Source organism: Bubalus bubalis, chromosome 6 (genome assembly GCF_019923935.1).
Source record: "Bubalus bubalis isolate 160015118507 breed Murrah chromosome 6, NDDB_SH_1, whole genome shotgun sequence".
NCBI lineage: Eukaryota > Metazoa > Chordata > Mammalia > Artiodactyla > Bovidae > Bubalus > Bubalus bubalis.
The window spans coordinates 78,350,335-78,363,447 of NC_059162.1; the positions used below are offsets into that span (position 1 = coordinate 78,350,335).

At 38.1% G+C, this 13,113-nt stretch overlaps 1 protein-coding gene across 2 annotated transcripts in view; it reads right to left on the minus strand.

Annotated features, from left to right (window-relative positions):
• The window catches only part of SGIP1 (SH3GL interacting endocytic adaptor 1), a 237,917-nt gene that overhangs the window by 105,885 nt on the left and 118,919 nt on the right, over window positions 1–13,113 (minus strand). The window lies entirely within an intron of this gene.

Genomic DNA, 13,113 nt, shown 5'->3' on the forward strand with positions numbered 1-13,113 from the left:
ACGGAATTTTGCAGGGAAAGGGAGGAGCTGCTAGCACACATGCCAGGCTAGGTCAACTCCCACTCTCAGCATTTCTATCAGCCCTCTTTTCCTTGCCTTTGCTCAAGTCCTCCCTCGCTATTTTTATTTTCTTCCTGCCTCCCACAAGTCTCTGAACTTAAGGAAAAGAGAAATGGAGCTGAATAGGGAACTGCTACTTACAGGGTCCCTTCCTAAGTGACAGGCATCAAAGGGGGAATTTTGCAACATTATCTCATGTCATCTTTACATCAGTCCTGAGAAAGTATGGATTATTTTTCCTATTTTACAGATTTGGGATCTGAGATGCTGAGTTAAGGAGCTTGCCCATGGACACACAGATAATAAGATACTAACTCAAAAGCCCATGTTCTTCCTCTTTAACCAATGTGCTTCAAGGAAGTGCTTTCTTTCTTGGTCCCCTTGCTATATCCTTTTTTTTTTTTTTTCCCCTGGTTTTTATTTTTTTATTTTTATTTTTTTTAATTTTATTTTATTTTTAAACTTTACATAACTGTATTAGTTTTGCCAAATATCAAAATGAATCCGCCACAGGTATACATGTGTTCCCCATCCTGAACCCTCCTCCCTCCTCCCCATTCCATCCCTCTGGGTAGTCCCAGTGCACCAGCCCCAAGTATTCAGTATCGTGCATCGAACCTGGACTGGCAACTCATTTCATACATGATATTTTACATGTTTCGATGCCTTTCTCCCAAATCTTCCCACCCTCTCCCTCTCAAACCTGCTTCTAAAACAGCAATTTCCAAAGAAATTATTGGGCTAGAATACACAGCAGAATATCAAAGCTGAGAAGGATTTAAAGAGGACTGAATCACACCCTAATTCAATGTAGATGAGCATATATACTGTGTTTAACTTGGCAGAAAGGAGGAAGTTGTTGGAGTTCAAGTCCTGGCCCTTTCAGCTGCCTCTTGATATCTCGGAGTTGATTTCTTCTATAAAACAGGGGGATCACCACTTCCTTGCCTGCTTAACAGCACAGTTTGCCCAAGACATCTTTCTGATCATGACAGCTTTTGTAAAACATAAACCATTATTATAGTGAATCGTTGACTTAAAAAATTCCTTGCTGATTGATTGATTAGGGGAACTGAAATATATGTCATATAAAAACAAGGTGTCATTCCTTAATATTTAAAATAAAGGTGACACAGCAGCCATTAAGCCTGACTGACCCATAAGCTTGGCTTTGCTCTCTTGTCACATGGAACTTAGGAGGGAGTGTATGTATGTAGACTGACATGGGCTCTTTAGACTCCATTAAAGTGATAGCCTTCAAAGAGTTTGTGAGTACTCATAAATTATTTGTAAAATGTTTTGGATGATTTAATGTATTTTTCATTTTTCCTCTGTAAAGAGAACCAATAGCTTTCATCAAAAGTAATATAATATAGTGGGTAACAGTTCTTTTTTTGTAATATGCTGTATGTCCAAAACCAAAAACTAATAATTGTTTCTTGTAATGCATTTATCTCTTAAAGAAGGTAAAAATATAAAAATGTTGAGTTTCAAACCAAAGGCAAATAAGACTAGCTTTTAGGTTAATTGGGCTAAAGAGTCGGACACGACTGAGTGACTGAACTGAACTGAACTGAACTGATAGCTCAGTTGGTGAAGAATCTGCCTGCAATGCAGGAGACCCCAGTTCAATTCCTGGATTGGGAAGATCCGCTGGTGAAGGGATAGGCTACCTACTCCAGTATTCTTGGGCTTCCCTTGTGGCTCAGGTGGTAAAGAATCAGCCAGCAATGTGGGAGACCTGAGTTCAATCCCTGGGTTGGAAAAATCCCCTGGAGTAGAGAAAGCTACCCACTCCAGTATTCTGGCCTGGAGAATTCCATGGACTATATAGACCATAGCATTGCAAAGAGTTAGACACGACTGAGTGACTTTCACTTTAGGTTAATTACTTTAAAAAGTGTATCAATCTCTTAAATGATGTAGAAAACAAAAAAAAATGGAATTTTAAACTGCTTTTACAATGTTAGCTTTATAACTGCCATCTATTACTGAAATCTCATTTAAAAAATACTGTAGCAAGTAAACATTCTGAATTAGAAAACAGATTTCTCAGTTTAAATCTCAGCAACTTCACTTAGTAGCTGTGACATTTTGGGTGAGTTAATTAATTCTTCTATGCCTCAGTTTTCTCATCTGTAGAATGGAGGTAAAAATAGTACCCATCTCATAGGTTGTTGTGAGGATTGTTTCATTTCAGTTCGGGCACTCAGTCATGTCCAACTCTTTGTGACCCCATGGACTGCAGCACGCCGTTTGATCCCCTGGAGGAGGGCATGGTTACTCACTCTAGTACTCTTGCCTGGAGAATCCCCATGGGTAGAGGAGCCTGGTGGGCTATACCATGGGGTTGCAAAGAGTCAGACATGACTAAGTGACTAAGCATAAGGCTTAATCAATAGTAAAATCAATTAAATAATACTATCTACCTTTATAGGAGCCTTTTAAGAATTAAGGAAGTAGTGCCTGTAAAGTACTTAGTATTTTGTAAGTAAATTTATGTAAGGCCCAAAGGAGTTACTCAGTAAATGATAATTATTATTAATCAGAATAATTCAGTTTGTTTCTTGGTGACTATTCATAAATCTCATGGTCTCAAGGTCAGAGACCATGTAGGGAACTGACAATGCAATTATGTTGCTGGTTGGCAGATCTGAAATGTAATCTGACTGTATATCAAATGCTTCACATATATTAATTCATTTATCCTCGCAACCCGTCCATCCTGGGAGGTACAACACGGCATGGCTCATAGTTTCATTGTGTTAGACATGGCTGTGATTCATGTGATTAAGCCTTGACTGGGGTTTAAATGTTTAAGTAACTTACTCGAGATCATATGGATAATGAGTACAGAGCCAGAATGAAAACTTTGTTGTTGTTTAGTTGTGTGTAACTCTTTGCAACCACCATGCCTCCCTGTCCTTCATCTCCCTGAATTTGCTCAAACATGTCCATTGAGTCGATGATGCCATCCAAACATCTCATCCCGTCGCCCCTTTCTCAGTCTTTCCCAGCATCAAGGTCTTTTCCAATGACTCAGCTCTTTGTATCAAGTGGCCAGAGTATTGGAGCTTCAGCTTCAGCATCAGTCCTTCCAATGAATATTCAGGGTTGATTTCCTTTAGGATTGACAGGTTTGATCTCATTGCTATCCAAGAAAGTCTCAAGAGTCTCTAGCACCACAATTTGAAAGCATCAATTTTTTGGCACTCAGCCTTCTTTATGGTCCAACTCTCACATCCATACATGACTACTGGGAAATCTACAGCTTTGATCACACAAAACTTTGTCGGGAGAGTGATATATCTGCTTTTTAACATGCTGTCTAGGTTTGTCATAGCTTTTTTCCCAAGGAGAAACTGTATTTTAATTTCATGGCTGCAGTCACCGTCTGCAGTGATTTTGGAGCCCAAGAAAATAAAATTTGTTACTGTTTCCAGTTTTCCCCATCTATTTGCCATGAAGTGATGGGACTAAATGCTGTGATCTTAGTTTTTTGAATATTGAGTCTTAAGTCAGCTTTTTCACTCTCCTCAATGACCTTCATCAAGAGGCTCTTTAGCTTCTCTTCACTTTCTGCCATTAGAGTGGTATCATCTGCCTATCTAAGATTGTTGATATTGCTCCCAGCAATCTTGATTCCAGCTTGGGATTCATCCAGCCTGGCATTTCACATGATACACTCTGCATATAGCATATGTACTCCGCCAAATAAGCAGAGTGACAATATACAGCCTTGACATACTCCTTTCCCAATTCTGAACCAGCCCATTGTTTCATGTCTCGTTAACTGTTGCTTCTTGACTTGCAGACAGGTTTCTCAGGAGACAGGTAAAGTGATTTGGTATTCCCAACTCTTTAAGTATTTTCCATAGTTTGTTGTGATTCACACAGTCAAAGGATTTCACTTAGTCAATGAAGCAGTAGTAGATGTTTTTCTGGAATTCCCTTGTTTTCTCTATGATTCAACTGATGTTGGCAATTTGATCCCTGGTTCTTCTGCCTTTACTAAATCCAGATACATCTGAAAGTTCTTGATTCATATACTGCTGAAGCCTAGTTTGAAGGATTTTGAGCATTACCTTGCTAGCATATGAAATGAGTAAAATTGTGTGGTAGTTTGAACATTCTTTGGCATTGTCTTTCTTTGGAATTGGAATGAAAATTGACCTTTTTCAGCCCAGTGGCTACTGCTGAGTTTTCCAAATTTGCTGACATATTGAGTGCAGGACTTTAACAGCTGCAATTCCATCACCTCCACTAGCTTTGTTTGTAGTAATGCTTCCTAAGACCCACTTGACTTCACACTTCAGGATGTCTGGCTCTCTATGAGTGACCACACTGTTGTGGATATCTGGGTCATTAGGACCTTTCCCGTATAGTTCTTCTGTGTATTCTTGCCACCTCGTCTTAATCTCTTCTGCTTCTGTTAGGTCCTTGCTGTTTCTGTCTTTAATTGTGCCCATCTTTGCATGAAATGTTCCCTTGTTATCTCCAATTTTCTTGAAGAGATCTCTAGTCTCTTCCATTCTATTGTTTTCTTTTTTTCTTTGCACTGATCACTGAAGAAGGCTTTCTTATCTCTCCTTGCTGTCCTTTGGAACTCTGCATTCAGTTGGGTATATCTTTCCCTTTTTCCTTTGGCTTTTGCTTCTCTTCTTTTCTCAGCCATTTATAAGGCCTCCTCAAACAACCACTTTGTCTTCTTGCATTTCTTTTTCTGGGGGATGGTTCTGGTTACCACATCCTGTACAATGTTATGAACCTCCGTCCACAGTTCCTCAGGCACTCTATCTATCAGATAATCCCTTGAATCTATTTGTCACTTTCACTGTATAAATGTAAGGGATTTGATTTAGGTCATACCTTACTGGCCTAGTGGTTTTCCCTATTCTATTCATTTTAAGTCTGAATTTTGCAATAAAGAGTTCATGATCTGAGCCAGTCAGCTCCCAGTCTTGTTTTTTTCTGACTGTATAGAGCTTCTCCATCTTTTGCTGCAAAGAATATAATCAGTCTGATTTTGGTATTGACTATCTGGAGATGCCCACATGTAGAATCAACTCTTGTGTTGCTGGAAGAAGATGTTTGTTATGACCCATGTGTTCTCTTGGCAAAACTCTGTTAGCCTTTGCTTTGATTCATTTTGTATTCCAAGGCCAAACTTGCCTGTTTCTCCAGGTATGTTTTGACTTCCTACTTTCGCATTCTAATCCCCTATGATGAAAAGGACATCTTTTTTTGGTGTTAGTCTAGAAGGTCTTGAAGGTCTTCATAGAACCATGCAATTTTAGCTTTTTGGGCATTAGTGGTTGGGGTACTGACTTTGAATTATTGTGAAACTGAATGGTTTGCCTTGGAAACAAGCTAAGATCATTCTGCTGTTTTGAGATTGCACTCAAGTACTGCATTTTGGACTCTTTTGTTGACTATGAGGTCTACTCCATTTCATCTTAGGCCCTCTTACCCACAGTAGTAGATATAATGGTCATCTGAATTAAATTGAATGCAAACTTAGTTCTGACTTATTTCGGAGGAAAATTTTGTATTCAGTACAGAACTGAGAGTTTATAGTTAAAGACAACTCTCAAGGTAAGTCAGCTGTGATCCTTGACTCACCAAAGAACAAAAATAATGGAATTAACAGCAGCTCATAACAAAAGGAAAAGATGATATTTTACCAAGAAGTAAAATGTAGTGTCTGTTTTCTCAATTCCATGAATTCTATAGGAGCTACAGGATCAAGGTACTTTGTGAGCAGAACACATCACTGGAGCATGTGATGAAAATTCTATGGGTTTTGGAAGAAATGGATATGTCTACCTCTGAGATCCTGTGAGGGGTAAGGAAGCCAAGAGACTGTGAAATGGAGGCCAGAGGAGAAGTTGGCTACATAAGACCATATATTTAATCAGGACTGAGTGAAGAGAGGCAGGCGTTTGGACCACAAGGGGAAGTTCAGCCTCTGTGGGCCACCTGCCATATCAACTATACATTATTTAAAATTTTATTATTGGGGTATAATTGCTTTACAATGTTGTGTTAGTTTCTGCTGTGCAACAAAGTGAATCAGCAATATGTATACATATATTCCCTCTCTTTTAAGATAAGCTTGTAGTTAACATGAATGTTGAACAAAAATCTGTCCAATATTTCTGATGTTAGCTCTCAGTGCTGGCTTCAAATATTTAGTGAACTGATTTGAAGAGGGATGGAAAATGATGTCATTTCTGGGTGAAATAAATTTGGTGGGGGTGCACAATATAGATCCCATTGGGAATGCTAGCTTTCAATAGGGTTTCCTGAAGAAGCACCATACTTACTCAAGGGATTTTGTTAAAACAAAATTAGGAATGATAAAACAATTTAGGAATGCTTCTGGAATGGCTTCAAAATCAATCTACAGGCAGCACAAAAGTTATTTTATTAACGTATTTTCCTAGTTTGATACTCAGAGTAATTACTGATCTTGGCTTTACATGACTTTTGGCTCTTTGGGTTTCCTGATTTATCACCATCTAATGATATTCTTAAAAATGTGCCCCAGACACTGCAAACAATTCTAACAACAATAGAATGATCCCTCAATGTACTATCTGATCCTACAATATGGTGTTTACTGTATTAACTCATTCCACCCTTACAACAGCCCTGTGAAGTTGGTACAGGATTTATCTTCACTCACTAATGAAGAAACCATGGCTCAGGTTTTGTAACTTGTGCAAAGCAACCCCAGCAAAGCAGTAGAGCCCAGTTGTCTGAGTAATTGTGACATCATTGAAATAACTGTCTATTTGCATTTCCCTCAAATTATCTTAAAGGGAATTAATGGTATTCCATTGCATATTAAGATTTATTTTTGTTGTTTTTGTTTTCCCCTTTGAGAAATCTTTTACTTTTAAGAACAAAATCATTTGTGAAAGATATAATAGAGGTCGGTTTCTACTCTGAATGTAAAGAGTGTGGTACCAAGGGAAGCAGAGAGCAGAGTGATTTATCCTACACCTCTGTTTCCATATTCTCCTTCAAAAGAAAAATCTTTACATTTTATTAACATAAAGAGAGGGACATCCCAACAACCACTGTGTGAGGTAGGTGTTCATTATTCCCATTTTAGTTATGAGGAAACTGATACTCAAATAGGTTTAAGAGACTTGCTTAAGTTTGCAAGAGGTTGAGCTCAGTCTATCAGATTCTAGTATCTTTTCTGCAAGATAAACTAGCACCGTATGCTAGGTTCTTCAGGGGTAAGTACAAAGTCTCTATTTGTGCTTAAAGAAATATCAACCACAAATGTCCAGTATGGAAAAAATGGATTTACAATTCCTCTAAAAGGTCAATCAGATTTGGTTCAAAATTAAAAGTTAAGACGGGCAAGAGATTGTTCAAACCTCTTTAAATGAATTCAAGACTTGAGATACAGATACATTATAATCCCATGACTCTCAATAAAGGAGCAAAAGTTATCTTAAAATATGTATATACAAGTATATAGAAATAAATAAATGCATACATACATATATACATAATAGTGTAATGATTAATTTTATGTCAACTTGGCTGGCTATCAGGTATCCAGGTTAGACATTATTTCTGGGTGTGCTATGAGGGTGTTTTCAGATAAGATTAGCTTTTGGGTAGCATTTGAACTGGTGGACTCAGAAAAGTATATAAACCCCACTTATGTGGATCAGCATCATCTAATCTATTGAGGGTCTCAAGATAAAAAAGGGGAAAGGAAGGAGGAATTCACCCTGTTTTTCTGTCTCATCATTTGTGCTGGGACTTCTCTTCTCATCTTGCACCCTCAGACTGGAATTTACACTGTTAGCTCTCTGGTTCTCAGGCCTTAGACTGAAATGAATTATACCCCAGCATTCCTGGGCCTCCAGCTTGTGGACAGCATACTGTGAGACTTAGCCTCCATAATCATGTGAAGCCAATTTGTTACAACAGGTCTACCATCTATTATCTCTCTATCTATCACATATATACATCTATCTATCACATATACTGGAGAAGGAAATGGCAACTCATTCCAGTATTCTTGCCTGGAGAATCCCATGGATAGAGGAGCCTTGCAGGATACAGTCGATGGGTCACAAGAGTCAGACATGACTTAGCAACTAAGCCACCATCACATATTCACATATATGCTTATGTGTTTCTCTGGAGAACCCTGAATAATACCCTAGTAATAAAGAAACAAACAACTGCAAAGTACTACTTTTGCATCAGGAACTGTTACTAGGATATTCTGTGTGCTTTCTCCATTCACTCATTTATCAAATCTGCATCCCCAGTATGTGCCATGTACTGTGCTAAGCACAGGGGACAAAAAATCAAAGAAGATTTGATCCTGCCAGAGACCAACAATAATCTGCAGAAAAACTCCATAAGGACTATTATTATCCTTCAGTTCAGTTCAGTTGCTCAGTTGTGTCTGAATCTTTATGATCCCATGGACTGCAGTGCGCCAGGCTTCCCTGTCCATCACCAACTCCCGGAGCTTGCTCAAACTCATGTCCATCGAATCGGTGATGCCATCCAACCATCTCATCCTCTGTTGTCCCCTTCTCCTGCCTTCAATGAGTCAGTTCTTCGCATCAGGTGGCCAAAGTATTGGATTCTCAGCTTCAGCATCAGTCCTTCCAAAGAACATTCAGGACTGATTTCCTTTAGGATGGACTGGTTGGATCTCCTTGCAGTCCAAGGGACTCTCAAGAGTCTTCTCCAACACCACAGTTTGAAAGAATCAATTCTTTGGCACTCAGTTTTCTTTATAGTTTAACTCTCACATCCATACATGACCACTGGAAAATCCATAGCTTTGACTAGATGGACCTTTTTGGCAAAGTAGTGTCTCTGCTTTTTTAAATTATTATTATCCTTCCTTTACAGAAAAGGAAATATAATCTCAGAACAATTATGGGGCTCATATAAGTTTACACAGGTAGAACATGGCAGACCTGGGCCTGCTGTCTGGACACCTGCTTTTTCAATTATTATATGCCTACCTCCTAAGATTCTATAAGAAATTATTTAAACAAATGGCCACAAAACACTTGGAAGAGAAGGTGGTAACCCTAGGTGCCAAAATGTGCCATGTAGTTTTGTCTTCAGAAGGGTGTTTTACACAGCTGTTAAGAGTGCCATTGACAGACAGCCCTCATCTGTCAAGACTTCAGGGTCTGACACAGCTGCAGAGAGCCGCCTCGGCCAAGGTCATGCCCCTTCTTAGCCAGCCCATATTGGAGCACTGATTGATGTAGCAATATAATGATTATTCATCTCAGCCCAATTTAGAACAAATGTGAAGGGTCATTCTAGCTCAAGAGTTCCCCAGATGATTAGCTGAGGGTGTTGTTGGACATGCAAAACAGCTTACCTCCGCCCTCTGCCCACCCTACCCCTCAATACTGAGCCCAATATCTTGCACACTAAACTTGGAATTAGAGATAATATGCTTCATGGAAAACCTGTTGAGAAATGGAGGAACTCTATCCTTTTGGACAGTCCAATCCCTTTGGATTGAACTCTGTCCAGTCCTCCAAAGAGCACAACTATAATATGAACCAAAGTTATTCAGAGACAGCACTTGGGTTTAATTTGGGTTTAGCACATTGCTCTCAATGATAAGGCAGTCTTTCTCAAAAAGCAGTGAATTCTGTAAGATAGAGGGAGCACTATTACTGTTGGAGGAATCTGTATCAATCACATAAATTGATATTTAACTGAAATTGGTATTTTTTAGTTCTGCTGCTGGCTAGTATGTAGGATAACATCACTGGTGTTTAGAAATCAGTGATTAGAAATCTTTAAAAGGAAATTTCCTCATTTCAATAAGTTTGGGGAATAACTTAAAATAGATGGAAAAATCCCATTTCCCATTACTCTGAGATTATTTAAGATATAGCGACACAGAAACTGCCCATGTCTACCAGTATCCATTCACTCCTTTGTCTTTTAATAACAGAGGCTGGGATTTTAGCTGGATATATGTGTATCTGGGCTTCCCAGGTGTCAGTGGTAAAGAATTCACCTGCCAGGGCAGGACATGGCAAGAGATACGGATTCAATCCTTGGGTTGGGAAGATTCCCTGGAGGAGCAAATGGCAACCCACTCCAGTATTCTTGCCTGGAGAATTCCATGGTCAAAGGAGCCTGGTGGGCTACAGTCCATCCTGCTTTGACTTTAATGTGGAATAGAAATAAAGCATCTATTCTGTTTAAGCCATGACTATTAATATTTTGGTTTCTGGTGAAGCGGATCTACCAATATTCTAACTCATACATATCCCTAATTCAACAACTAATTCAAAACTAATTGAATCCCTAATTCAAACCTTGGTGATTTTCCTTCTTTATCCTATTAGTATAATATCTTAGGGCTTCCCTGGTAGCTCAGATGGCAAAGAATCTGCCTGCAAGGCAGGAGGTCCGGGTTTGATCTCTTGAGAAGGGAATGGCAACCTACTCCAGTATTCTTGTCTGGAGAATTCTATGGACAGAGAAGCCTGGTGGGCTACAGTCCATGAGGTCACAACAAGTTGGACACGACTGAGTGACTAATGCTTTCATGACATCTTATTAGGAGATCACAACATGAGAAGAAAAGAAATTAGCATCTTTTGATTGTGAGTTGCATCCTCCTCTCTCTCTCTCTCTCTCTCTCTTTTTGTGCTCTGCCTTGTCCTGGTCCATATTAAAACATGAGTTCTATATAAAAATCGAGGGCCGAGGTAAGATCTGGACTGGAACTATGTTTATTTGTCAATATAGTAGGATTTTTGCTAGCAGCTAAAACCCTGATTTTTTATGTTGCTGAAGCTTTCTTTTTTAGGGAGGAACAATTTTCATATAGGTTTGTTTATATTGTATATACAAATAGATATATATGATTCATTCATACATCTGTTCATTTTATTCATTTATCAAGTCATTTGACAATGAAGTATATATAGTAAACCTATCCAAATAAAGTGAAAATAAATTCATGATAAGAGATATCAAATGGGTTACAATTCATTACTACATATTTACAGGTAGATGAAAAGAAGTGAAAGACAACCTTGTCTTAAAATTCTTCAAAAGAAATAGAAATCAGAAATTCAACATCAGCCATTATTGTGAATCCTACCATTTTCTTTAACTCTATTAGTGTAACAACTGATGCTTTTGTGGCATTAGAACCAACACCTAAAAGAAATATTCTGATATATTCTTAATTGATATAGGTCCTATTTCTCTTTTTGTACCTGAATTAAGTGTAGATGTATGAACATTTGATTGCATGGCTGGAAATATCTAAAGTTGTACAAAACATTGCTCATTTTTATCCTGGCACTAACTGGATTTCAGGTTATTTCCATTTATCCAGTTCTGGAGATAAAGTTCTATTTATGTCCTTTGTGAAATATCTCTATGTTTGGTTATGGGTTATCTAGACGAGGACAAGGATTCTAAAGGCAAGAATATCTTTTCAGTTCTAATCTCTCTTTATAGTTATGTTTATCTAGAAACATGCGGATCTTTCCCTAAAGTAGCAATCACAGCTCATTTTTTTACACTAACTGTCAAAAATCACGGGTATTTGGGAATCATAGTAATGACAGAGGTAGGTTCTCACATTAGAGGAGCTGGCTGGGAATGCCAGGGCAGTAGTGGGGGGGGGGGGGGGTCCCAGGCTTTCTTGGTTTGTGGGGCTACTGGTCTGCCTAACCCTGGGATGACTTTCTCTGGGTGTCTCAATTTAGTTTTTGCACTGTTTCTCTATTTTTGTCAGTCTTAACCACATTGTATCAATGTCTCACTTTAAAAACAGGTGTTGGGAAGAGCTCAGAGTGACAGTCACTCTCCTTGCTATACCCTTAGCAGCATATGGAGTGGAAGGAATAGCTACCAGATGACTTGAGTACACATATTCTTTTTTATTTTTTTAATTGGAGTATAGTTGCTTTACAATGTTGTATTAGTTTCTGCTGTACAACAAAGTGAATCAGATATATGAAGAGATATTCTTTTTGATGGAAAGGATTTCTTCTAACTAGCTTTCAGAAAATACATACCACATGCCTGGAATCTTTCTAATAAGTTTTATTTCATGTAAATTTGTTCACTGAATTCCATGAACTTGCCTTCTTACACTTATCCAGGTAGCTCCCCAATGCCCTACTGTCTATTACACCCTAAACAGAAGTAAATATAAATTGGTTTCAATCATTTAAATAAAATTTTACAATTAATAAAAATATTTTAGTAAGTAAAAAATGATTTGAAAGATGTCAACTGAAAAGTGAAAGTGTGCACATTTAAAGTGTGCACATGTCCTTGTTACTACAAACTGCTTACATTACAGACTAATATGTCAGTTTCAAATTTGTACCTTCCATTGTAGAAGGGAAAGGAAACTAATACATGTCATGACTTCCTTTTCAAGAAGACATCTTAAGATGGCAAGTGAGTACATGATTAAAAATTATCTGAAATATGATTTGCTGTGGTTGATTACTATTAGCAATCATGTTAGTTGACTCTAACAGCAGTGGTAAAAGCCATTATAAGCACTAAAGAAAGCATCATTAGAGATTTTATCCATCCCAGGCAGGCACCCAAAGGATGGGTGATTACAACTCTTATAGAAATGTTAGTTGATATATTCCAGAAGCATAGAAAAAATGGTCCAGCATTCATTAACTATCTCATTCATGGGAAATGCTGCTGGGAGTTCACATCTCTCTAAAGAAGATGCCAAGAAGCTAAGAATATATTAGCTCCTAATACAAGAGCCTTCGTCTGCTCTTCACAGTTATTTTTAGAAAACGATTGCAGCATTTATCAAGCACTATAGAGAAAACACTGTAATTGTTGGAACTCAGAATGCAGCTAGAGAAATTTAGTAGATGAGAATTGGAAAAGAAGTACAAATTGCAGAAAAATACCAATTTGATTAATATAAATAAGGCATATCTGTATTTGGGGTCCCTAAATAGAGTCTTTAAGACAATTTGATAATAAAATATAATGAAGCTTGTGAGTTTTAATATCTTT